Source organism: Heterodontus francisci, chromosome 2 (assembly GCF_036365525.1).
Source record: "Heterodontus francisci isolate sHetFra1 chromosome 2, sHetFra1.hap1, whole genome shotgun sequence".
Classification (NCBI taxonomy): Eukaryota; Metazoa; Chordata; class Chondrichthyes; order Heterodontiformes; family Heterodontidae; genus Heterodontus; species Heterodontus francisci.
In genome coordinates, this window is record NC_090372.1 from 218,470,537 (window position 1) to 218,495,416 (window position 24,880).

General features: G+C 44.7%; 1 protein-coding gene across 1 annotated transcript in view; it reads right to left on the reverse strand.

Moving 5' to 3' along the window:
- Positions 1–1,432: 1,432 nt before the first annotated feature.
- zgc:63863 (uncharacterized protein LOC393372 homolog) overlaps positions 1,433–24,880 on the reverse strand; it is a 96,939-nt gene continuing 73,491 nt past the window's right edge. Inside the window, exon 10 of the mRNA XM_068015771.1 lies at positions 1,433–1,501. The gene's annotated coding sequence lies outside the window, so the exon portion shown is untranslated. The remainder of the gene's footprint in view (positions 1,502–24,880) is intronic.

The following is a 24,880-nucleotide window of genomic DNA, read 5'->3' on the forward strand; positions in this document are numbered from 1 at the left end:
GAATAGTTTCCAATGATGTAGCAGATTTCTGGAGTGCAATCCATTCCAAATCACTTTACAGTGTTTTCCTTCACTGTTTTGGTGATATTTTCCCCAGATTTCTCTCCCCCTCTCCTGAAGGTGCTGACTCCAAGGTTCCAGGGACAATGGCAGCATTCCAAATCCTCACACAGATGGTCAAATTTCATACGTGAACCTAGCTATTGATTATTGGCAGACTGATGACTCATGTTGGTCATCGCAGCTGAGCCTGATTCTGCCATTAACCATGATCCACGCATGTGGGCTAGTGCTCACCCACCAGCCCCATAACTTTAGGACATTGCTGCAGCTGAGACCAGCCGACCTGGCAGAGATCAGGGATGAACAAATCCCTGCCCTCGATCAGTATTTTTCAGCAGCAACATTGTATTTGTTGGGTAAGAGTCTCAAGTGATATAAAGCAAAGGGGAGAAGATGAAGTATGTCAGCCATGATCTAACTGAAAGGCAGGGCAGGCTACAGGACTGAATGGTCTACTTCAGTTCCTGAAGTTCCTTTGAACAAAAAGCCAATACACTGACCCTTTTCAAGAGAAGCAGAATAACTATCTGGTTAAGACCAGGATTAAAAGTTATTAGAGTAAGTTGTTACGACCAGGTGAGAAGGGGTCTAGGGGTTCCCTCTCAGCCTTTGCCTGGTTTAACCATAACAGGGTTTGATTTTAGATTTGTTTTTAGCTCCCCCGTTAGTGAATCCTTGTTCACTGCTCCAATTGTAAGGCAAAGAAATCAGACAGGTTTCCCTAGATTTAAACAAGAAAGGTAGGAGTTTATTAATCTTAAACTCTAATCCGGTTAACGACCACGAATATGCGACGTGACCACGTTAGCATGCATTGAGATAAAACATACACGCAGATAGAGACAGAAAAAGTAGAAAGAATAAAGGGGAAAAGTTTGAGGCAATATCTGGTAGTTACAGTCCTTTAAATTTAATGTAGAGTCTTTAGTTGCCGGTAAGTCTTGCAATTCGTTGGGGCCCAGTTCACGCTTCAACTTGTTCCAATGTGGGAGTCGTTTCTCTCTTGAGGTTTACGTATCTTCTGTGGGTCTGGTGGCTTGGGATAAAGTGAGAGAGAGAGAGGGACAGCCAGGCGAGAGGCTTGCTTGTTTCAGCTTCAGTTGCACACTGCCTTCTGAATTCAAACTGTCCTGTGGCTAGTTCAAAAAACCTGGACCAGCCAGTTAGTCATGTGACCAGTTGGTTTAACCAGTCCTGGCTCTGTGGATTGTATCATCTTAGCAGGGCCTGGAATGTGCTTCCTTACACTTTCAATGTCTGATGATCAAAATCCATTTGGGGTCATTGGTCTCCACAAGCAGAGTCTTTTAGTATGCAAATGTCCTTCCAGCCCAGTGTCACGTGATCTTCAAACAAGTCATTTCTTCACTCCAGCAACAGTTTAAAATCAATGTTCATATGACAAAATTAATATGCCTCTTTCTTAGCAGGTGGGGGTCTGCAAGACAAAATGCAGGACAAAGTGAACAAGTACAACATTAGACATTCCGGAAATAGCAAATGTGAACCATGGCCCTTCTATCGGTATAATATAGTCTTAAACTTTTTTTTATTCATTCACAGGATGTGGGCATCACTGTCAAGGTCAGCAATTTTGTCCATTCCTAAATGCCCTTGAGATATAACTTGCTAGGCCATTTCAGAGGTGGTTAAGAGACAACTACATTGCTTTAGGTCTGGAGCTATATATAAGCCAGACCAGATAAGGTCAGCAGATTTTCTTTCTTAAAGGATATTAGTGAACCAGATGGGTTTTTTCAACAATCCAGTAGTTACATTGTCACCATTATTGATAATAGCTTTTTATTCCAATTTACTTAATTAGCTGAATTCAAATTCCTCAGTTGCTGTGGTGGGATTTGAGCTTATTAGCCTAGGCTTCGGGATTATTAGTCCAGTAACATAACCATTATGCTACTGCACCGCAGAACAGCACAGAAAGAGGCCATTAGGCCCACTGGTTCATGTCAGTGTCTATCCATGAGCCCCCTCTTATCCTTCCTCATCCAACCCCATCAATATATCCATCTATTCCTTTCTCCCTCGTGTGTTTATATAGCTTCCCCTTAAATGCATCTATACTATTCACTGCAACCACTCCCTGTGGTAGTGAGTTCCACATTCTAACTACTGTCTGGGTAAAGAGGTTTCTCCTGAATTCCCGATTGGATTTGTTAGTGACTGTTTTATATATATGGCCCCTAGTTCTGGTCTCTCCTGCAAGTGGAAATATCTTCTCTCCATCTATTCAATCAAATCCTTTCATAATCTTAAAGACTTCTATCAAAGTCACCCCACAGACTTCTCATTTTTAGAGGAAAGAGCCTCAGCTTGTTCAATATTTCCTGATATGTATTACCTCTCAGTTCTTGTTTCATCCTAGAAAATCTTCTCTAGTGCCTCTATATCCACAGTACTCCAAGTCTGGTCTAATCAAGATACAATACGTTTAACATAACTTCTCTACTTTTCAATTCTATCCCTTTAATGAACCCCCATGCACTGTCTGTTTTTTTAAATGGCCTTATTAACTTGCGTTGTTACTTTTAGATCCCTTTGCTCCTCTACCTCATTTAGGCACTTATTTTCCAAGGACTATATGCCTCTCTTAAACTTCCTACCAAAATGTACCATCTCACACTTATCGATATTAAAGTTAATTTGTCAATTACATGCCCTTCTGCAATTTCATTAATGTCTTCCAGTATTTATCGCAGTCTTCCTCTAGATTAACTACACTTCCCAATTTGGTGTCATCCACAAATTTTGAAATTGTACTTCCAATTCTAAGTTCAAATTATTTGTGTAAATGATGAACAGCATTGGTTCCAGCACCAATCCTTGTGAAACACCAACCTTCCCACCATTTGCCTGTCTGAGTAACTACCTTTAACCCTTGTCTCTGATTTCTGTTTTCCAGTCAACTTACTATTGATTTTGTCACTTGTCCTCTGACTCCACATGTTCTGACTTTAATCATAAGTGTACTATGCAGTACCTCTTCAAAGGATGTGTGAAAATCCAAATATATCACATGTACTCCATTACCCTTATCTACCCTTTCTTTTACTATTTCAAAGAATTCAAGAAGGTTGGTTAAGCATGACCTTCCCTTCTGAAATCCCTGCTGACTACTCTTTATTATATTTTCAGTTTCTAGATGTTTTTCTATTACATCTTTAAGTAAGGATTCTATTACCTTTCCTACCACCAAAATTAAGTTAATTGGTCTATAGTTCCCTGGACCTGTCCCAGCTCCCTTTTTATCTATAGGAATCACATTAGTGGTCCGCCAGGGCACTATTCCCTTTTCCAATAAATTTTTTCATATATGTAATAGGGCCTTTGCTATCTCTTCCCCAACTTTTAATATGCATGGATAATGGATTGTTATGTTTGATAGATGGTTCATTGATGACTGATGGCAGAAATTTCACAATCTTGTTTTCTTAGTAGATCAAATAAGATGAAATATGTGCACAGCAGAATAAATTGTAAGGCGTGAGTTAGAAGGATCCAGCCTGATGATTTCTTATGCCACATTCTTAAATGTAAAAGTAAAACTCAGTGGGTAGCACTCTCGCCTCTGATTTTAAGACCCACTTCAGAGACTTGAGCCAATACTCCTGGCTGACACTCCAGTGCAATACTGAGGGAGTGCCACACTGTCAGAGATGTTGTCTTTTGGATGAGAAATTAAATTGAGGTCTCATCTTCCCTCTCAGGTGGTCATGAAAGATCATATGGAACTTCTTGAAGAAGAGCAGGGGCGCTCTCCCCAGTGTTCAGACCAACATTTATCCCTCAACCAACATCACTAAAACAGATGATCTGGTCATTTATCGCACTGCTGCTTGTGGGAGCTTGTTTTGTGCAAACCAGCTGCTGTGTTTCCAATATTACAACAGTGACTACACTTCAAGAGTGCTTCATTGGCTGCAAAGGGCTCTAGTCCTGAGGTAGTGATAGGTGCTATAGTAAGTTTTTTCTTTCCATCGACATTGTAATTTTAATTTGAAATGGTGGTTTTGTTCAGTTTGAGATCCATTGCAACCAGGCATCAGCATTCCGTGTAGTTGTCAATTGTCTTGTCCTATACCATTGGTGTACGGTAATCTATGTTGGGTTAGTAATTATGACAACATTTGATTTATCCAGACATTTTTTTGCAGCTGCTCGCTGGGGACCTCAGTGGGAAAGAAATATTATATATTTAGTAACAGGAGCAGTGCAGAAAATGTATTCAGCCCCATCGTCACTGCTGAGCTGATGGATGGGAGGGTAGTAGTTAATAATGGATAGTTAGGACGGACTGGGAAAATACTGAGATCAGGGTGTTGGATGGCGTTGAAGAAAGCAGGTTAATTAAATTGGAATGTGAGCGTAGAATTAGAGGAAATGAATTTAAATTAATCAAGCAAGACCAGAGATGAAAGGGTTTTCTTTGGGGGTGAGGGGTTGGAGATTAAATCAATTGGGACCAGCCCATGACAGTGCAAATATAGGAAGCAAAGTTCTTAAAAGTTATTAACAGCTTGAAAAGACCTGGAAGAATATCTGGTTTGATTGTAGTTTCTAAGGACACATACAGACAGAGATGATCAAATACTCAGCAAAACAGGATCATTCTGGATCTGCTGGCAAAGCAGAATTATCTGATCGAAAGAAAGCAGCCATCCAAAGATGTATAATGTAGGAGATGAGCTTTGACAGTGTGTTGATGCTTCATTTGATTTGAGTTAGTGTTTAGGAGAAGCAAGGATGTAGTTAGTAGGATAGAATTAGTGCAGTAACTTTCCTCAGAAGATCAAATAGGTTGAGTAGAGTCCATGATATAACCTTAGGGGTTTCTAGAGCAGCAGGAGCCCATTCAATTCATTGTGTCTGTGCCTGGTGGATGGGGTGCCAATACAAGGGGCTACTTTGTCCTGTTTAGTATTGAACTTCTTGACTGTTGTTGGAGCTGCACTCATCCAGGAAAATGGAGAGTATTCCATCACACTCCTGACTTGTGCCTTGTAGATGGTAGACAAACTTTGGCGAGTCAGGAGATGGGTTACTCACTGCAGAATTCCCAGCCTCTGGCCTTCTCTTGTAGCTATAGTATTTATATGGCTGGTCCAGTTAAGTTTCTGGTCAATGGTAACCCCTAAGATGTTGATGGTGGGGGATTCAGTGATGATAATGCCATTAAATGTCAAGGGGAGATGATGGTTAGATTCTCTCTTGTTGGACTGGCACTTATGTGGCATGAATGTTACTTTCCACTTACCAGCCCAAGCCTGAATGCTGTGCCGGTCTTGCTGCATACAGGAATAGACTGCTTCAGTATTTGAGGAGTTGCAAATGTTACTGAACACTGTGCAATCATTCGCAAACATCCCCACTTCTGACCTAATGTTTGAGGGAAGGCCCTGAGGCTGAGCTGATTGGCCTTCCAACAATCACAACCATCTTCCTTTGTGCTAGGTATGACTCTAACCAGTGGAGAGTTTTCCCTTTGATGTCCATTGACTCCAGTTTCACGAGAGCTCCTTGATGTCACACTTAATCAAATGCTGCCTTGATGTCAAGGGCAGTCACTCTCACTTCACCTGTTGAATTCAGCTCTTTGATCCATGTTTGGACCAAGGCTGTAATGAGGTCAGGAGCCGAGTGGGGCTGGTGGAACCCAAACTGAGCGTCACTGAGCAGGTTATTACCGAGTAAGTGCTGCTTAATAACACTGTCAATGACACCTTCCATGACTTTGCTGATGATCAAGACCAGACGGATGGGGCAGTAATTGACTGGGTTGGGTTTGTCCTGCTTTTTGTACACAGGATATACCTGGGCAATTTTCAACATTGTCGGGTAGATTGTCAGTGCTGTAGTTGTACCTGAACAGTTTGTCTAGGGATGCAGTTACTTCTGGAGCACAAATCTTCAGTACTAGAGCCAGGATGTTGTCCAAGCCCATAGCCTTTGCTGTTTCTTGATACCACATAGAATGAATGGAATTGGCTGAAGACTGGCATCTGTGATGCTGGGGACCTCAGGAAGAGGCCAAGATGGATCATCCACTCGGCACTTCTGGCTGAAGATTGTTGAAAATGCTTCAGCCTTTTCTTTCGCACTGATGAGCTGGGCTCTGCCATCATTGAGGATGGGAATATTTGTGAAGCCTCCTCCTCTGGTTCGTTTTTTAATTGTCCACCAACATTCACAACTGGGAATGTGGCAAGACTGCAGAGCTTAGATCTTATCCATTGGTTGTGGGATTGCTTAGCTCTGTCTACAGCATGCTACGTCTGCTGTTTAGCATGCATATAGTCCTGTGTTGTAGCTTCACCAAGTTGGCATCTCATTTTTACGTATGCCTACTGCTGCGCCTGGCATGCTCTCCTGCACTCCTCATTGAACCAGGATTGATCCTTTGGCTTGATGATAATAGTAGAGTGGGGGATATGCCCAGCCTTGAGGTTACAGATTGTGGTTGGACACAGTTCTGATGCTGCTGATGGCCCACAGCACCTCATGGATGCCCAGTTCTGAGCTGCTCGACCTGTTCTGAAGCTATCCCATTTAGTATAATGGTAGTGCCACCAGTGTGAAGACTACATCTCCACAAGGACTGTGTGGTGGTCACCCCTACCAATATTGTCATGGACAGATAGATTGGTGACAGGTAGATTGGTGAGGATGTGGTCAAATAGGTTTTTCCCTCTTGTTAGTTCTCTCACCACTTGCCGCAGCCCAGTCTAGCAGCTATGTCCTTCAGGACTCGGCCATGTCTGCCAGTACTGGTGCTAGCAAGTTACTCCTGGTGATGGACATTGAAGTTCCCTACCCAGAGTACATTCTGCGCCATTACCACCCTCAGCGCTTCCTTCAAATGTTCAATATGGAGAAGCACTGATTCATCAGCTGAGGGGGGTCGGTAGGTGGTAATCAGCAAGAGGTTTCCTTGCTGATTTTTGACTTGATGCCAAGAGACTTCAAGAGGTCCAGGGTCAATGTTGAGGACTCCCAGGGCAACTCCCTCCCGACTGTATATCACTGTGCCACCACCTCTGGTGGGTCTGTCCTGTTGGTAGGACAGGACATAGCCAGGGATGGTGATGGTGGTGTCTGGGACATTGTCTGTAAGGTATGATTCCATGAGTTAGATTATGTCAGGCTGTTGCTTGACCAGTCTGTGGGACAGATCTCCCAATTTTGGCACAAGCCCCCAACTTTTAGTAAGGAGGACTTTGCAGGGTCAACTGAGCAAGGTGTGCCTTTGTCGTTTCCGGTACCTAGGACGATGCTGGGTGTTCCATCCAGTTTTATTATTATTCAACTTTACTGTAGCAGTTTGACTCTTAACTGCCCTCTGAAATAGCCTAGCAAGCCACTCAATTGTATCAACCACATCGCTGTGGGTCTGGAGTCACACGTAGGCCAAAATGGGTAAGGACTGCAGGATTCCCTCCCTGATCTATGTTGTATGGTCTCTCTTGTTTTAATATTCTTTCTACACTTTAATCATTTCTATAATTGCCCCAAAACTGCACACAGTAGTCTAATTGTGGCCTAACCAATGTTTGGTACCAAGTTATCATCACTTCTTCATTCTTGTTTTCTATTCCTCTATTTATAAAACTGCAGTTGGCATTTTTATTGCTTTAGCCAGCTGCCCTCACACTTTCTGAGAATTGTATATTTGAACATCTAGTTCTGTCCTGTTTAACCTCACTCTTCAGTGTCTTTCCATTCAATGTATAAGCCTTCCTGAAAAAATTGACATCTCCACTGATTTGTGGGAATCCCTTGCCCGAGACCGCCCAAAATGGAGAAGAAACATCCACGAAGGTGCCAGCCAGTTTGAAGAATATCGACAAGCCCAGACAGTGTCCAAACACGAACAGTGGAAGGAGCATTCGGAAATTCAAGCATCCTATTCACTTGCCTCACCTAACACCACCTGTCCCACCTGTGGCAGAGTGTGTGGATCCAGAATTGGACTATTCAGTCACCTAAGGACCCACAACCCTGGAGTGGAAGACAGTCATCCTCGTTCCCGAGGGACTGCCTAAGAAGAAAAAGATTCCTTAGTTTTTCTCCCAAAATGTATTGCCTCATAATTATCCACATTAAATTGCATCTGCCACCTATCTGCCCATTCCACTATGTCTTCCTGAGTTTATTCACAGTCTCACTGTCTGATCTATGTTGTCTGGTATCTCTTGTTTTAATATTCTTTCTACACTTTAATCATTTGTGTTATCAGCAATTAATAATTATCAGATTATGTGTCCTATACCCAAATCCAAATTAAGTATATGAGTATATCATGACTAACAGTATACCCAACACTAACCCTTTGGGTACATCACTCACAACCCTTCTCCAATGCAAGCAACACCCGTTTATTTCCTGTCTTCCAAACAACTTTCTATCCAGGCTGTTCCATTTCTTCTTATACTGAGGGAGCACTGCACTGTTGGAGGGTCAGTACTGAGGGAGCGCTGCACTGTCGGAGGGTCAGTACTGAGAAAATGCTGCACTGTCAGAGGGTCAGTACTGAGGGAGTGCTGCACTGTCAGAGGGGCAGTACTGAGGGAGCACTGCACTGTCGGAGGGTCAGTACTGAGGGAGCACTGCACTGTCGGAGGGTCAGTACTGAGGGAGTGCCGCACTGTCGGAGGGTCAGTACTGAGGGAGTGCCGCACTGTCAAATGTGCCTTCTTTCGGATGCAATGCTAAACTGTCACTCTTCGCAGGTGGACATTAAAGATCCCATGTACTATTCAGAGAAGAACAGGGAGTTCTCCCCGGTGTCCTGGCCAATAACTATCCCTCAATCAACATCACTAAACAGATTACTTGGTCATTTTACTCCCACTGTTTGTGGGAGCTTGCTGTGCGCAATTTTGCTGCTGCATTTCCGACATTAAAACAGTGATTACACTTTTAAAAATAGCTGTAAAGCACTTTGAGATGTCCTAAGGTCAGGAGAGGTTCTATAAATGCAAGTTCATTCCTTCCATTAGTGTCACAGAATGGGAATGGGAGTTAGGCTCAAGTCTGGCTTCCAATCTGGGTCACACACAACAATGAGTCGCTGAGATTAATGCAATAGTGTTCAGTAAGAGGAGGGGAAGAGCAGAGGAGACTGTTCCCTACGTGCCTTTAATACTGTTTAATGTATACTGACCAAACCTATGCCAATATCCAGCACTGGTCTCAGCACTGATCGGCACAGTGTTGGTAAAGAAAGAAAGAACTTGCATTTATTTAGCAACTTTTATGACCTCAGGACACCCCAAAGCACTTTACATCAGCAAAGTACAACTTGTATCAATTACAAAAATGCTGGAATCATCTGCAAGTCAGTCAGCATCTGTAGGGGGAGAACAAGTCAGAATTGGGATCTTGCCTCAAACCAGAAGATATTTCAGATGAACAAGGAACGGAACAATGGAGAAGGGAACATAGGAACATAGGAGCAGGAGTAGGCCATTCAGCCCATCGAGCCTGTTCTGCCATTCAATACGATCATGGCTGATCATCCACTTCAATACCTTTTCCCCCCATACTATCCCCATATCCCTTTATGTCATTGGTATTTAGAAATCTGTCAATCTCTGCTTTAAACATACTCAATGACTGAGCTTCCACAGCCCACTGGGGTAGAGAATTCCAAAGATTCACAACCCGCTGAGTAAAGAAATTTCTCCTCATCCCGGTCTTAAGTGGCTTCCCCCTTATTTTGAAATTGTGTCCCCTGGTTCTAGACTCTGCAACCAGGGGAAGCATCTTACCTCCATCTACCCTGTAAGTATTTTGTAGGTTTCAATGAGATCACCTCTCATTCTTCGAAACTCTGGAGTATACAGGCCCAGTTTCCCCAATCTCTCTTCATAGGACAGTCCCTCCATCCTGGGAACAAGTCTGGTGAATCTTCGTTGTACTCCCTCGATGGCAATAATACCTTTCCGAAGGTAAGGGGACCAAAACTGCACACAGTACTCCAGGTGCAGTCTAACCAAGGTTCTATACAATTGAAGCAAGACTTCACTACTCCTGTCCTCAAATCCTCTTGCGATAAAGGCTAACATACCATTAGCCTTCTTAATTGCTTGCTGCACCTGCATGTTAGCTTTCAGAGACTTATTGAGCAGGACACCCAGGAACCTTTGTACATCTACACTTTCTAATCTCTTACCATTTAAGAATTACTCTGCACATCTATTCCTCCAACCAAAGTGGCTAACTTCACATTTTTCCACATCATATTCCATTTGCCACATTCTTGTCCACTCACTAAGTCTTTCCAAATCCCCTTGAAGCTGCTTTGCATCTTTCTCACAACACATTTTCTCACCTAGTTTTGTGTCACCTGTAAACTTGGAAATACTACATTTGGTCCCCACATCCAAATCATTGATATGTATTGTGAACAGCTGGGTCCCAAGCACTGATTCCTGCAGTACCGCACTAGTCACAGCCTGTCAATGCGAGAATGACTCATTTATTCCTACTCTCTGTTTTCTGCCTGTTAACCAATCCTTAATCCATGCCAGTATATTACCTCCTATTCCCATGTGTTTTAATTTTGCTAACCAACCTCCTGTGGGGGGCTTTATCAAAGGCCTTTTGAAAATCCAAGTACACCACATCCACCAACTCCCCTTTATCAATTCTCTTAGTAACATCCTCAAAAAACTCCAACAGGTTCGTCAGACGTGATTTCCCATTCATAAATCCATGTTGACTATGGTCAATTATCACATCCTTTAGAATAGATTCTAGCATTTTCCCAATGACTGATGGAAGGCGAACAGGTCTGTAATTCCCTGTTTTCTCTCTCACTCACTTCTTAAATAGTGGGGTGACATTTGCGACCTTCCAATCTGCAGGAACCGCTCCAGAATCCATAGTTTTGGAAGATGATCACCAATGCATCCATTATCTCCATAGCTACCTGTTTCAACAATCTGGGATGTAGAATATTAGAATATCTTGAGGGCGTAGCAACCTTCAGCCCCATTAATTTCTCCAATACAACCTTCTTACTAATACTAATTTCCTTCCATTCCTCATTCTCCCTAATCCCTTGGATCTCTAATTCTGGGAGATTTCTTGTATCGTCCACAGTGAAGACAGACACAAAGTAATCATTTAGCTTCTCTGCCATTTCTCTATTCCCCATTATAAATTCTCCTGACTCTGCCTGTAATGGACCCACATTTGTCTTAGCCAAACCTTTCCTTTTTATGTACCTATAGAAGCTTTTACAGTCCATTTTTATATTTTTAGCCAACTTACATTCATATTCTATTCTCCCTTTATCAGTTTCTTGGTCCTCCTTTGCTGTATTCTAAAATCCTCCCAATCCTCATGTTTACTACTATTTCTGGCAACTTTATAGGCCTTTTCTTTTAATCTTATACAATCTTTAACTTCCTTTGTTATCCACGGTTGACTGTCTTTACTTTTGGGGTTTTTGTGTCTTGAAGGAATGTATAGTTGCTGTAAACTATGTAATATTTCTTTAAAGACTATCCATTGACTATGTACTGTCATACCTTTTAATGTATTTTCCCAATCCACCTCAACCAATTCGCCTCTCATACCTTCATAAATTCCTTTGTTCAAATTTAACACCCTGGCTTCAGATTGAACTACCTCATTTTCATACATAATGTAAAATTCTATCATATTATGGTCACTCATCCCTAAAGGTTCTTTTACAGCAAGATTATTAATTAGCCCTTTCTCATTATATAATATTAGATCTAAAATAGTCTGTTCTCTAGTCGGTTCCTCAACATACTACTCTAGAAAACCATCCCTTGACATACTCCAGAACCTCGTTCTCCATAGCATTAGTGCTCATTAGGTTTATCCAGTCTATATGCAGATTGAAATCACCCATGATTACTATATTACCCATGCTACATGCTCTAATCTCCTGATTAATGCCATGCCCCACACTACCAGTACTGTTTGGTGGCCTATAAACAACTTCTACCAATGTTTTCTGCCACTTGCTGTTTCTTAGCTCCACCTAAATAGATTCCACATTTTGTTCTTCCGATCTGAGATCCTCCCTTACTAATGTACTGATCCCATCCCTTATTATGAGCGCATCACCACCTCCTTTTCCTTTTTACTTATCCTTCCTAAATGTCGAATATCCTTGTATGTTCAGTTCCCAGTCTTGACCACCCTGTAGCCATGTTTCTGTTATGGCAATTAGATCATACCCATTTACCTCTCTTTGGGCCGTTAAGTCATCTACCTTGCTGTGAATGTCATTTGTCATTTCAGGGACGGAAACCTGATTGGAGGGATTCAAACATGGAGTGGTGAAAAGAATGGGTATAGGTTTAGGAGGTGACAACACATTCAGGTGGAGAAGAAAGGGAGATTCGATAGTGGTGGTTGGGGACTGGTTGGGCCTGTATTCAAGGAAGGAGTGGAGAGCTCTTAGACATCCTAGTGGGGGATGGAGGTGTAGAGGGATTGGACATCCATGGTGAAGAGGAGATGGTTAAGGCCTGGAAATTAGAAACAGCTAAAGTGATGGAGGGTGTCAGAAGAGACTGGACAAGGGGAGAAAAAATTGAGTCAAGATAGGAAGAAATCAGGTCAATGGGGCTAGAACAGGTTGAAACAATGGGTCTATTTCAGATTTCCAGCATCCACAGTATTTTGCTTTTGTGGCATGGAGGAATCTGTTACTTTTACCTTTAATAGATCAGCTGCTGATGTGATGTCATCAGGAAATGAGATCTGTCTGCCTTGTGTGCTGCTGGTGTTCTAGTATTGTTTAAATCAATAACTAGTCCTTGAACAATAAGCTGAGTTGCACTTCAATATCTGTGTCATAACAAGGTTACAATCCAGAGTAGTAGAAGATCCCGTAGCAATTATAAACAACAATTTAGCTCATCTGTACCCAGTGTCCCATCAAACACTCCCAGGACAGGTACAGCACGGGATTAGATACAGAGTAAAGCTCCCTCTACACTGTCCCCATCAAACACACCCAGAAAAAAAAAGAAGAAAAAAAAGAAGAAAAAAACGGGGTTAGATACAGAGTAAAGCTCCCTCTACACTGTCCCCATCAAACACTCCCAGGACAGGTACAGCACGGGGTTAGATACAGAGTAAAGCTCCCTCTACACTGTCCCCATCAAACACTCCCAGGACAGGTACAGCACGGGGTTAGATACAGAGTAAAGCTCCCTCTACACTGTCCCCATCAAACACTCCCAGGACAGGTACAACACGGGGTTGGATACAGAGTAAAGCTCCCTCTACACTGTCCCCATCAAACACTCCCAGGACAGGTACAGCACGGGGTTAGATACAGAGTAAAGCTCCCTCTACACTGTCCCATCAAACACTCCCAGGGCAGGTACAACACGGGGTTGGATACAGAGTAAAGCTCCCTCTACACTGTCCCCATCAAATATCCCCAGGGCAGGTACAACACGGGGTTGGATACAGAGTAAAGCTCCCTCTACACTGTCCCATCAAATATCCCCAGGGCAGGTACAGCACGGGTTAGATACAAAGTAAAGTTCGCTCGACACTGTCCCATCAAATATCCCCAGGACAGGTACAGCACGGGGGTTCGATACAGAGTAAAGCTCCCTCTACACTGTCCCCATCAAACACTCCCATACCACATACACTAAGCTGGTATCAATCCCCATTTGATCTCATTGAAACCAACAAAATAGTTAAAGGGATAGACAGGATAGATGCAGCTATCCTGGTTGGGGAGTCTAGAACTGGGGCTCATAATTTCAAAATAAGGGGGAAAACACTTAGGACCGAGAGGAGGAAACATTTCTTTACTCAGAGGGTTGTGAATCTTTGGAATTCTCTACTCCAGTGGGCTTTGGAGCTCAGTCACTGAGTATGTTTAAAACAGAGATTGACAGATTTCTAAATACAAATGACATAAGGGGATCTGGGGATAGTGTGGGAGAAAGGCATTGAAATGGATGATCAGCCATGATCATATTTAATGGCAGGGCAGGCTCGATGGGCTGAATGGCCTACTCCTGCTTCTATGTTCCTATTGCAACACAGAAGGAGGCCATTCGGCCTATAGAGTCCATGTCAGCTCTCTGTAGAACAATCCAGTCAGACCCACCCTCCTGCTCAATCCCCGTAGCCCTGCAAGTTTATTTTCCACAAATGCCCATCCAATTTCCCTTTGAAGTCATTGATCATCTCCAGTTCCACCGCCCTAGTTGGCAGTGAGTTCCAGGTCATTATCACTCGCTGCGTATAAAGGTTCTTTCTCCTGTATCTCTTGCCCAAAAATTTAAATCTGTGTCCCCTAGTCCTTGTACCATCAGCTAATGTGAACAGCTTTTCTTTGTCTACCTTATCTAAACCTGTCTTAATCTTGTACACCTCTATCAAATCTCCCCTCAATCTCCTTTGCTCCAGGGAGAACAACCTCAGCTTCTCCAACCTAACTTTGTAGATAAAAATCCCCCATCCTTGGAACCATTCTGGTAAAACTCCTCTGTACCCTCTCAAGGACCCTCACATCTTTCCTGCTTTTGGACTCAATGCCACTATTTATGAATCCCAAGATCCCATATGCTTTGCTAAATTACTCTCTCGATATGCCCTGACACCCTCAAAGATCGATGCACATGAACCCCCAGATCCCTCTGTTCCTGCACACTCTTTAGAACTGTGCCATTAAGTCTATATTGCATCTCCCTATCCCTTTCGCCAAATACATCACCTCACACCTCTCTGTATTAAATTTCATCTGCCACTGTCCCCATCAGTGGCGCAGTGGTTAGCACTGCAGCCTCACAGCTCCAGGGACCCGGGTTCGATTCTGGGTACTGCCTGTGTGGAGTTTGCAAGTTCTCCCTGTGTCTGCGTGGGTTTTCTCCGGGTGCTCCGGTTTCCTCCCACAGCCAAAAGACTTGCAGGTTGGCAGGTAAATTGGCCATTATAAATTGTCACTAGTATAGGTAGGTGGTAGGGAAATATAGGGACAGGTGGGGATGTTTGGTAGGAATATGGGATTAGTGTAGGATTAGTATAAATGGGTGGTTGATGGTCAGCACTGACTCGGTGGGCCGAAGGGCCTGTTTCAGTGCTGTATCTCTAATCTAATCTAAAACTTGTCTGCCCATTCTGCTAGCCTATCTATATCCTGTTGCAGTGAATTGGTATCATCCTCACTGTTTGCCAATCCTCCAAGTTTGGCATCATCGGCAATTTTTGAAATGTTACTTTGTATTCCAATATCCAAGTCATTTTTATGTATATATATATATAGATATATATCAAAAAAAGCAGTGGTCCCAGCACTGAACCTTGAGGAGCACCACTGTTTACCACCCTCCAGTCTGAAAAACAGCTATTTACCACAGCTCACTGTTTTCTGTCCTTAAGCCAATATTTTATCCAAGCTGACACTGGCCCTCCTATTCCATGAGCCTCACTTTTGTTAACCAGCCTTTTATGTGGTACTTTGTCAAAGGCTTTCTTAAAATCCACATAGACAACATCCACCACATTCCCTTCATCGACCTTCTCTGTTATTTATGGGTTGATGGTGAAGTGATTTTTGATACAATTGAACAAATTGTTGGGCCATTTCTGGGCAGTAAGAGTTGACCACATTGCTGAGGGACTGGAGTCACATATAAACCAGACGGGGTAAAGGATATTAATGAATCAGTTGGGTTTTTATGACAATCCAACAGCTTCATGGTCACTTTTACTGAGACTGGCCTTGTTATTTCCACATTTTTAAAATTCTGAATTAAAATTCTTGAACTGCCATGTTGTGATTTGAACTCATGATCCCACAACAACAATGGATAATGACTAATTAATCTGTTTTAGTGATTAAGGGATAAACATCGGCCAGGACACCAGGGATAACTCCCCAGCTCTTGCTTGAAATAGTGTTTCGTTTACGTCCAATTGAGAGAGCAGACAGTGCCTTGGTATAATGTCTCATTCAAAAGGTGGTACCTCTGACAGTGCAGCACTCCCATCATACTGGCCCTCTGACAGTGCAATGCTCCCTCACTACTGACCCTCCGACAGTGCAGAGCTCCCTCAGTACTGGCCCTCTGACAGTGTAGCACTCCCTCAGTACTGACCCTCTGACAGTGCAGCACTCCCTCAGTAGTAATCCTCCGACAGTACAGCGCTCCCTCAGTACTGACCCTCTGACAGTGCAGCACTCCCTCAGTACTGACCCTCTGACAGTGCGGCGCTCCCTCAGTACTGACCGTCTGACAGTGCAGCACTCCCTCAGTACTGACCCTCCGACAGTGCAGCACTCCCTCAGTACTGATCCTCCGACAGTGCAGCACTCCCTCAGTACTGATCCTCCGACAGTGCGGCGCTCCCTCAGTACTGACCCTCCGACAGTGCGGCGCTCCCTCAGTACTGACCCTCCGACAGTGCAGCACTCCCTCAGTACTGACCCTCCGACAGTGCAGCGCTCCCTCAGTACTGACCGTCTGACAGTGCAGCACTCCCTCAGTACTGACCCTCTGACAGTGCAGCACTCCCTCAGTACTGATCCTCCGACAGTGCAGCACTCCCTCAGTACTGATCCTCCGACAGTGCGGCGCTCCCTCAGTACTGACCCTCCGACAGTGCGGCGCTCCCTCAGTACTGACCCTCCGACAGTGCAGCACTCCCTCAGTACTGACCCTCCGACAGTGCAGCGCTCCCTCAGTACTGATCGTCTGACAGTGCAGCACTCCCTCAGTACTGACCCTCTGACAGTGCAGCGCTCCCTCAGTACTGACCCTCTGACAGTGCAGCGCTCCCTCAGTACTGACCCTCTGACAGTGCAGCGCTCCCTCAGTACTGACTGTCCGACAGTGCAGCACTCCCTCAGTACTGACCCTCTGACAGTGCAGCGCTCCCTCAGTACTGACCCTCCGACAGTGCAGCGCTCCCTCAGTACTGACTGTCCGACAGTGCAGCACTCCCTCAGTACTGACCCTCTGACAGTACAGCACTCCCTCAGTACTGACCCTCCGACAGTGCAGCGCTCCCTCAGTACTGACCCTCCGGCAGTACAGCGCTCCCTCAGTACTGACTGTCCGACAGTGCAGCACTCCCTCAGTACTGACCCTCTGACAGTGCAGCACTCCCTCAGTACTGACCCTCTGACAGTGCAGCGCTCCCTCAGTACTGACCCTCCCACAGTGCTGCACTCCCTCAGTACTGACCCTCTGACAGTGCAGCACTCCCTCAGTACTGACCCTCTGACAGTGCAGCACTCCCTCAGTACTGACCCTCCCACAGTGCTGCACTCCCTCAGTACTGACCATCCCACAGTGCAGCACTCCCTCAGTACTGACCCTCCCACAGTGCTGCACTCCCTCAGTACTGACCATCCCACAGTGCTGCACTCCCTCAGTACTGACCATCCCACAGTGCTGCACTCCCTCAGTACTGACCATCCCACAGTGCTGCACTCCCTCAGTACTGACCATCCCACAGTGCTGCGCTCCCTCAGTACTGACCCTCTGACAGTGCAGCACTCCCTCAGTAGTAATCCTCTGACAGTGCAGCACTCCCTCAGTACTGATCCTCTGACAGTGCTGCACTCCTTCAGTACTGACCCTCTGACAGTGCAGCGCTCCCTCAGTACTGATCCTCTGACAGTGCAGCGCTCCCTCAGTACTGACCCTCTGACAGTGCAGCGCTCCCTCAGTACTGACCCTCTGACAGTGCAGCGCTCCCTCAGTACTGACCCTCCCACAGTGCTGCACTCCCTCAGTACTGACCATCCCACAGTGCTGCACTCCCTCAGTACTGACCCTCCGACAGTGCAGCGCTCCCTCAGTACTGACCCTCTGACAGTGCAGCGCTCCCTCAGTACTGACCCTCCGACAGTGCAGAGCTCCCTCAGTACTGATCCTCCGACAGTGCAGAGCTCCCTCAGTACTGACCCTCCGACAGTGCAGAGCTCCCTCAGTACTGATCCTCCGACAGTGCAGAGCTCCCTCAGTACTGGCCCTCTGACAGTGTAGCACTCCCTCAGTACTGCCTCTATGACAGCACAGTGCTCCCTCAGTACTGGCCCTCTGACAGTGTAGCACTCCCTCAGTACTGCCTCTATGACAGCACAGTGCTCCCTCAGTACTGCACTGGATTGTCAGCCTGGATTTTTGTGCTCAATTCTCTTAAGTGGGACTTGCCCAGGAAAGGCTGCCTTTAGACAGATATCTAATTTCGATTGGAGCAAAACCACACTAAGCAAAGCTGCCGCTAACATAATAGAAAACTTCCTTTACTGTACGAGATCCATATATTTTTCAAGCAAGTCTAGAAATAGAGGAGAACCATCCCGATGAATAATTTAACATTCCGTGGCATTGAATGGGCAGGGGATAGAAATTATCTTACCGATCACATTCATCTTTCCAAAACTGGAGGTGGAGCAAACTGGAGGCAGACATCACACCTTGACGTTTGGTGATGAAAACTAATAACTCGGAGGGAGCTTTGGGCTTGGTGCTAACATTCCCACCTCCGGGTTACAGGGTGCAGCGTTCAAACAGTCCTGGAAAAAGGAGACCAGAGTTTTGGCTATGGACGTCCAGAAGGATACTCCCCCTGAATGTACGGTTTGTAGGAGCACATAAAACCCTTCTGCCTTTTAGGACTAACCCACCTTCTCATCGACTGGAATAAAGATGGTTACTGCCACGGAAGAGACTTTCAGGTTGCAGCTTGTCTGATTGTTAATCAGCCAGTGAATCCTTTCACGACTCACTGTTTCACTATTCACTGTTCTCCAAGGGAAGAGAATTAAGTTACAATAACTTAAATAACTAATGCCTCCACCTCAGTGGTAAAATTGGGTGTTGTCACCAGACGTGTGGATGATGAACCTGTGCTTGCAGATGGTGTTGTATGAGATAATAAGGGACCATCGTTCCCACTGGCCGAACCATTGACACAAATCTTTACACAATGAACTATGGTTCTAAGTGTGGAACTTCAACTCAGTTTATTGTTGCTCTGAAACTCAATCATGGTTGGTTATTTTTATTCTTTCACAGGTTGTCAGCATTGCTGGCAAGGCCAGCATTTATTGCCCAACCTGAATTGATTTTGAGAAGGTGGTGGTGAGCTGCCTTCTTGAACCACTGCAGTCCATGTGGGGTAGGTACACCCACAGTGCTGTTAGAGAGTTCCAGGATTTTGACCTAGCAACAACGAAGGAACAGTGAGAATCTTGGAGGGGAACCTGTAGGTGGTGGTGTTCCCATGTGTCAGCTGCCTTGTCCTTCTACGTGGTAGAGGCCATGGGTTTGGAAGGTGCTGTCGAAGGAGCCTTGGTGAGTTGCTGCAGTGCCTCTTGTAGATGGTGCACACTGCTGCCACTGTGCGTCGATGGTGAAGGGAGTGAATGTTGAAGGTGGTGGATGGGGTGCCAATCAAGCGGGATGCTTTGTTCTGGATGGTGTTGAGCTTCTTGAGTGTTGGTGGAGCTGCACCCATCCAGGTAAGTGGAGAGTATTCCATCAGACTCCTGACTTGAGCCTTGGAGATGGATGGACAGGCACTGGGGAGTCAGGAGGTGAGTTATTCATTGCAGAATTCCTAGCCTCTGCCCGGCTCTTGTAGCCACAGTATTTACATGGCTACTCCAATTCAGTTTTTGGCCAATGGCAACAGCCAGGATGTTGATGGTGGGGGATTCAGCGATGGTAATGCTGTTGAACGTCAAGGAGAGATGGGGTAGATTCTCTCTTGTTGGAGACGGTCATTATCTGGTACTTGTGTGGTGCGAATGTTACTTGCCACTTATCAGCCCAAGCCTGGATATTGTCCCGGTCTTGTTGCATTTCTACACGGACTGCTTCAGTATCTGAGGAGTCGCGAATGGTGCTGAACATTGTGCAATCATCAGTGAACATCTTCGGACCTTATGATGGAAGGAAGCTCATTGATGAAGCAGCTGAAGATGGTTGGGCCTAGGACACTACCCTGAGGAACTCCTGCAGTGATGTCCCGGGACTGAGATGATTGACCTCCAACAACCACAGCCATCTTCCTTTGTGCTAGGTATGACACCAACCAGGAGAGTTTTCCCCCTAATTCCCATTGACCCTATTGGTATGGAAGCCTGGATATATTACATAGAATTTTCCAGCACAGAAAGAGGCCATTCGGCTCAACTTGACTATGCCAGTGTTTATGCTCCACACAAGCACACTCTACTTCATCTCACTCTATCAGCATATCCTTCTATTCCTTTCTCCTTCATGTGTTCATCTAGCTTCCCCTTAAATGCATCTATGCAATTTGCCTCAACTAGGCCCCATCCTACCACGTTCCATATTCTCATCACTCTCTGGATAAAGATGTTTCTCCTGAATTCCTTACTGGATTGATTAGTGACCATCTTCTATTTGTGGACGCCCACAAAATTGGAAATATCATCTCTATGTCTGCTCTATCGAGCCCCTTCTTAGTTTTGAAGAACTCTATCAGGTCATCCCCTCAGCCTTCTCTTTTCTAGAGAAAACAGCCCCAGTCTATCCAGTCTTTCCTGATAGTTATTATCTCTCAGTTCTGGTATCATTCTTGTACATCTTTTTTCTACTGTCTCCAGTGCCTCGATATCTCTTTTGTGATTATGGGGCCCAGAATTGTTCACAGGACAAGGGTGATCACGCCCAGCCCTCAGGTAATGCATTCTGTGGTGTCAAGCCTCAGAGCCTCCTCACATGGGTTATTGAGATGTGCCCCTACAGTGGGAGATTGTCAACTTCATGTTGGTCAAATAGAAACTCTATCTGCATTGATTTTCTCAGCAGCTTGATATGAAGAAGGGTCACTGACCCGAAACGTTAACTCTGCTTCTCTTTCCACAGATGCTGCCAGACCTGCTGTGTGGTTCCAGCATTTCTTGTGTTTATATTATATTATATTTGATATGAACAATACTGGGTTTCCTCCCATGTGTCCAACTTCTTAAAATACAATAAAGGATAAATAGGAAGGGACTAAAGATGGAATCCTGGGCATAAGCTGTAGGCATGAGAGGGGAAACTATTAGAAATTTAATTACTATGCTGGAGACGCAGAAGAAGAAGAAATTAGCACCAGTTAACTGTGGAGAAGAGTTGGCGATGGGATTGAATGGTCCATGGTGTAGAAGACTGCAGTGCGGTCACAAAAGGCAATGAGGGACAATGACCAACAGTTGTAGTCATGCAGGACATTACCAAAGTTTTTGATCAGGATGACATTGGTGCCAGAACGAGGACCACTGAGAACTCCACTCGCTTTCCTCCAAATAGTGGCGTGGGATCTTCAAAACATCCACTCCTTAAGATGCCCCCCTTCAATCACTTTCGCCTCCTCCTGACCATCCCCACCCGTCAGTGTCCATTTGCTATCCACAGCTATGAGACATCTCTCCGTACATAATGAGTGCTTGAGAAACTTAAGTTGTCATTGTTACTGTTTGGCCTTTACATTTTGGCTTCAATCTCATCGGACATGGGATTACCAAGTTTGATTAACAAACAGCTTGCCAAAGCTTCCACTACAAGCTGGTCAGGCTTGTTCTATGGGATCATATTGGTCATCATTTATTTGGCCAATCTCAAAAATTGGTAGCCACATGGACCACCAGAATAACACCACTGAGCCCAAAATTTAAATCTTACAATGAACAATCCATGTATGCTATCATCACAATACCTCGTTATTTTATTCCCCCACACTCCCACCCCCTCAAAAAAGTATCCAATCTGCAAAGGTCAATTTTCTGTAGCAATCTCGTTACTTTTTCATTCATTGTGGGGCCTACATCACAAACGAACTCAGCTCACCTAATTACTGCTAGCAGAAGCAGCCAATCATTCTGCCTGGGAAAATATTGTTGGTTATAGGAACTGACTAGATAGCCCTTTATCCAATTCAAGGCAGTGTCTGCTGACACCTGCCTCATCTGCCAACTGTATTTTATTTGGAGATTAAGTCTCTCATTAATGTCAAGACTGGTTTCACACCCAGAGTACTACAGGCCTAAGGCGTCAACATATGTTCAACCTGTATGGGTATTGGGCACTAATTAACAAGCAGAAAAACATAGCTGCAGATGTACACACACAAAATCAAATTCCGTGTGAGTGATACTCACTGGGCTAAGAATATTGGTTTGTATTCTCTTGAGTTTAGAAAGTTGAGAGGTGAGCTTATTGAGTGTTCAAAATAATGAAAGGATTCAATAGGATAGATGCAGAGAAACTATTTCCTCTGGTGGGGGGAATCCAGAACAAGGGGATGCAACCCTAAAATCAGAGCTAAGCCATTCAAACATGAATTCAGAGAGCACCTTTTCACACAAAGGGTAATGAAACTTTGGAATTCTCGCCCCCAAAAGGCTGTGGATGCTGGGAATCAGCTACCAACTGAGTCAATACATTAGATAACCACCTACAGTCCTATGGTTTGAGCCGAAGTTAAACTGCTATCATAGAGTTATACAGCACAGAAACAGGCCCATCGGTTCCATGCCTGCCATCAAGCCTATCTATTCTAATCCCATTTTCCAGCACTTGGCCCGTAGTCTTGTATGCTACAGTGTTTCATCTAACTACTTCTTAAATATTGTGAGACCACCCTTCAGGCAGTGTGTTCCAGTTCCAACCACCCTCTGGGTGAGAAAAATTTTCCTCAAATCTCCTACCCCTTACCTTAAATCTATGCCCCCTGGTTATTGACACCTCCGCTAAGGGAAGAGGTTTCCTCCTATCAATGCCCCTCATAATCTTGTACACCTCAATGAGGTCCCCCCTCAGCCTTCTCTGCTCGAAGGAAAACAATCCTAGCCTTTTCAGTCTCTCTTCATAGCTGAAATGCTCCAGCCCAGGCAACATCCTGGTGAATCTCCTCTGCACCCTCTCCAGTGCAATCACATCCTTCCTATAGTGTGGTGTCCAGAACTGTACACAGTACCCCAGCTGTGACCTAACAAGCATCTTATACAGCTCCATCATAACCTCCCTGCTCTTATATTCTATGCTTCCGCTAATAAAGGCAAGTATCCCATATGCCTTCCGAACCACCTTATCTACCTGTGCTGTTCCCTTCAGTGATCTATGGACAAGTACACCAAGGTCCCTCTGACCCTCTGTACCTCCTAGGGTCCTACCATCCATTGTATATTCCCTTGCCTTGTTAGTCCTCCCAAAATGCATTACCTGACACTTCTCAGGATTAAATTCCATTTGAGATTGCTCTGCCCATCTTACCAACCCATCTATATCATCCTGTAATCTAAGGTTATCCTCCTCACTATTTACGACACCACCAATTTTCGTGTCATCTGCAAACTTACTGATCATACTTCCTATAGTCACGTCTAAATCATCAATGTACACTACAAATGGCAAGGGTCCAAGCACCGATCCCTGTGGTACACCACTGATCACAGGCTTCCAATCGCAAAAACAACCCTTGACCATCACCCTCTGCCTCCTGCCACTAAACCAATTTTGGATCCAATTTGCCAAATTGCCCTGCATCCCATGGGTTCTTACCTTCTTGACCAATCTCCCATGCAGGACCTTATCAAATGCCTTACTGAAGTCCATGTAGACTACATCAACTGCTTTACCCTCATCTACACACCTAGTCACCTCCTCAAAAAATTCAATCAAGTTAGTTAGACACGATCTCCCCCTGACAAAGCTATGCTGACTATCCCTGATTAATCCCTGCCTCTCCAAGTGGAGATTAATCCTGTCCCTCAGAATTTTTTCCAATAGTTTCCCTACCACTGATCTTAGACTCACCGGCCTGTAATTACCTGGGTTATCCCTACTACCCTTCTGGAATAATGCTATCACATTCACTGTCCTCTGGCACTTCTCCTGTAGCCAGAGAGGATTTGAAAATTTGTGTTAGAGCCCCTGCTATCTCCTCCCTTGCCTCACATAGCAGCATGGGATACATCTCATCTGGGCCTTGGGATCTATTCACTTCCAAGCCCGCTAGTACCTCCTCCCTTTCAATGCTGATATGTTCAAGTATCTCACATTCCCCCTCCCTGATCTCTACACCTACATCGTCCTTCTCCATCGTGAACACAGATGAAAAGTAACCATTTAAAACCTCAACTACATCCTCTGGCTCCACACACAGATTGCCACTCTGGTCCTTAATGGGCCCTACTCTTTCCCTGGTTATCCTTTTGCCCTTAATATACTTATAAAACGCCTTGGGATTTTCCTATACTTTGCACACCAGTGTTTTTTCATGTCCCTGCTTCGCTCTCCGAATTACTTTTTTTAAGTACCCCCCTACACTTTCTATACTCCTCTAGGGCCTCCGCTGTTTTCAGCCCTCTGAATCTACCATAAGCCTCCTTTTTTTTCCTAATCCAATCCTCCATATACCTTGATGTCCAGGGTTCCTTAGACTTATTTGTCCTACCCTTCACCTTTACGGGAACATGTTGGCCCTGAACTCTCACCATTTCCTTTTTGAATGACTCCCACTGGTCTGATGTAGACTTTCCTACAAGTAGCTGCTCCCAGTCCACTTCGGCCAGATCCTGTTTAATCATATTGAAATCAGCCTTCCTCCAATTCTGTACCTTTATTTCCAGATCATTTTTGTCCTTTTCCATAACTACCTTAAATCTTAGAGTTATGGTCACTATCCCCAAAATGCTCCCCCACTGACACTTCTACCACTTGTCCGGCTTCATTCCATAAGATTAGGTCCAGTACTGCCCCTTCTCTTGTCAGAATTTCTACATGCTGGCTCAAAAAGCTCTCCTGGATGCACTTTA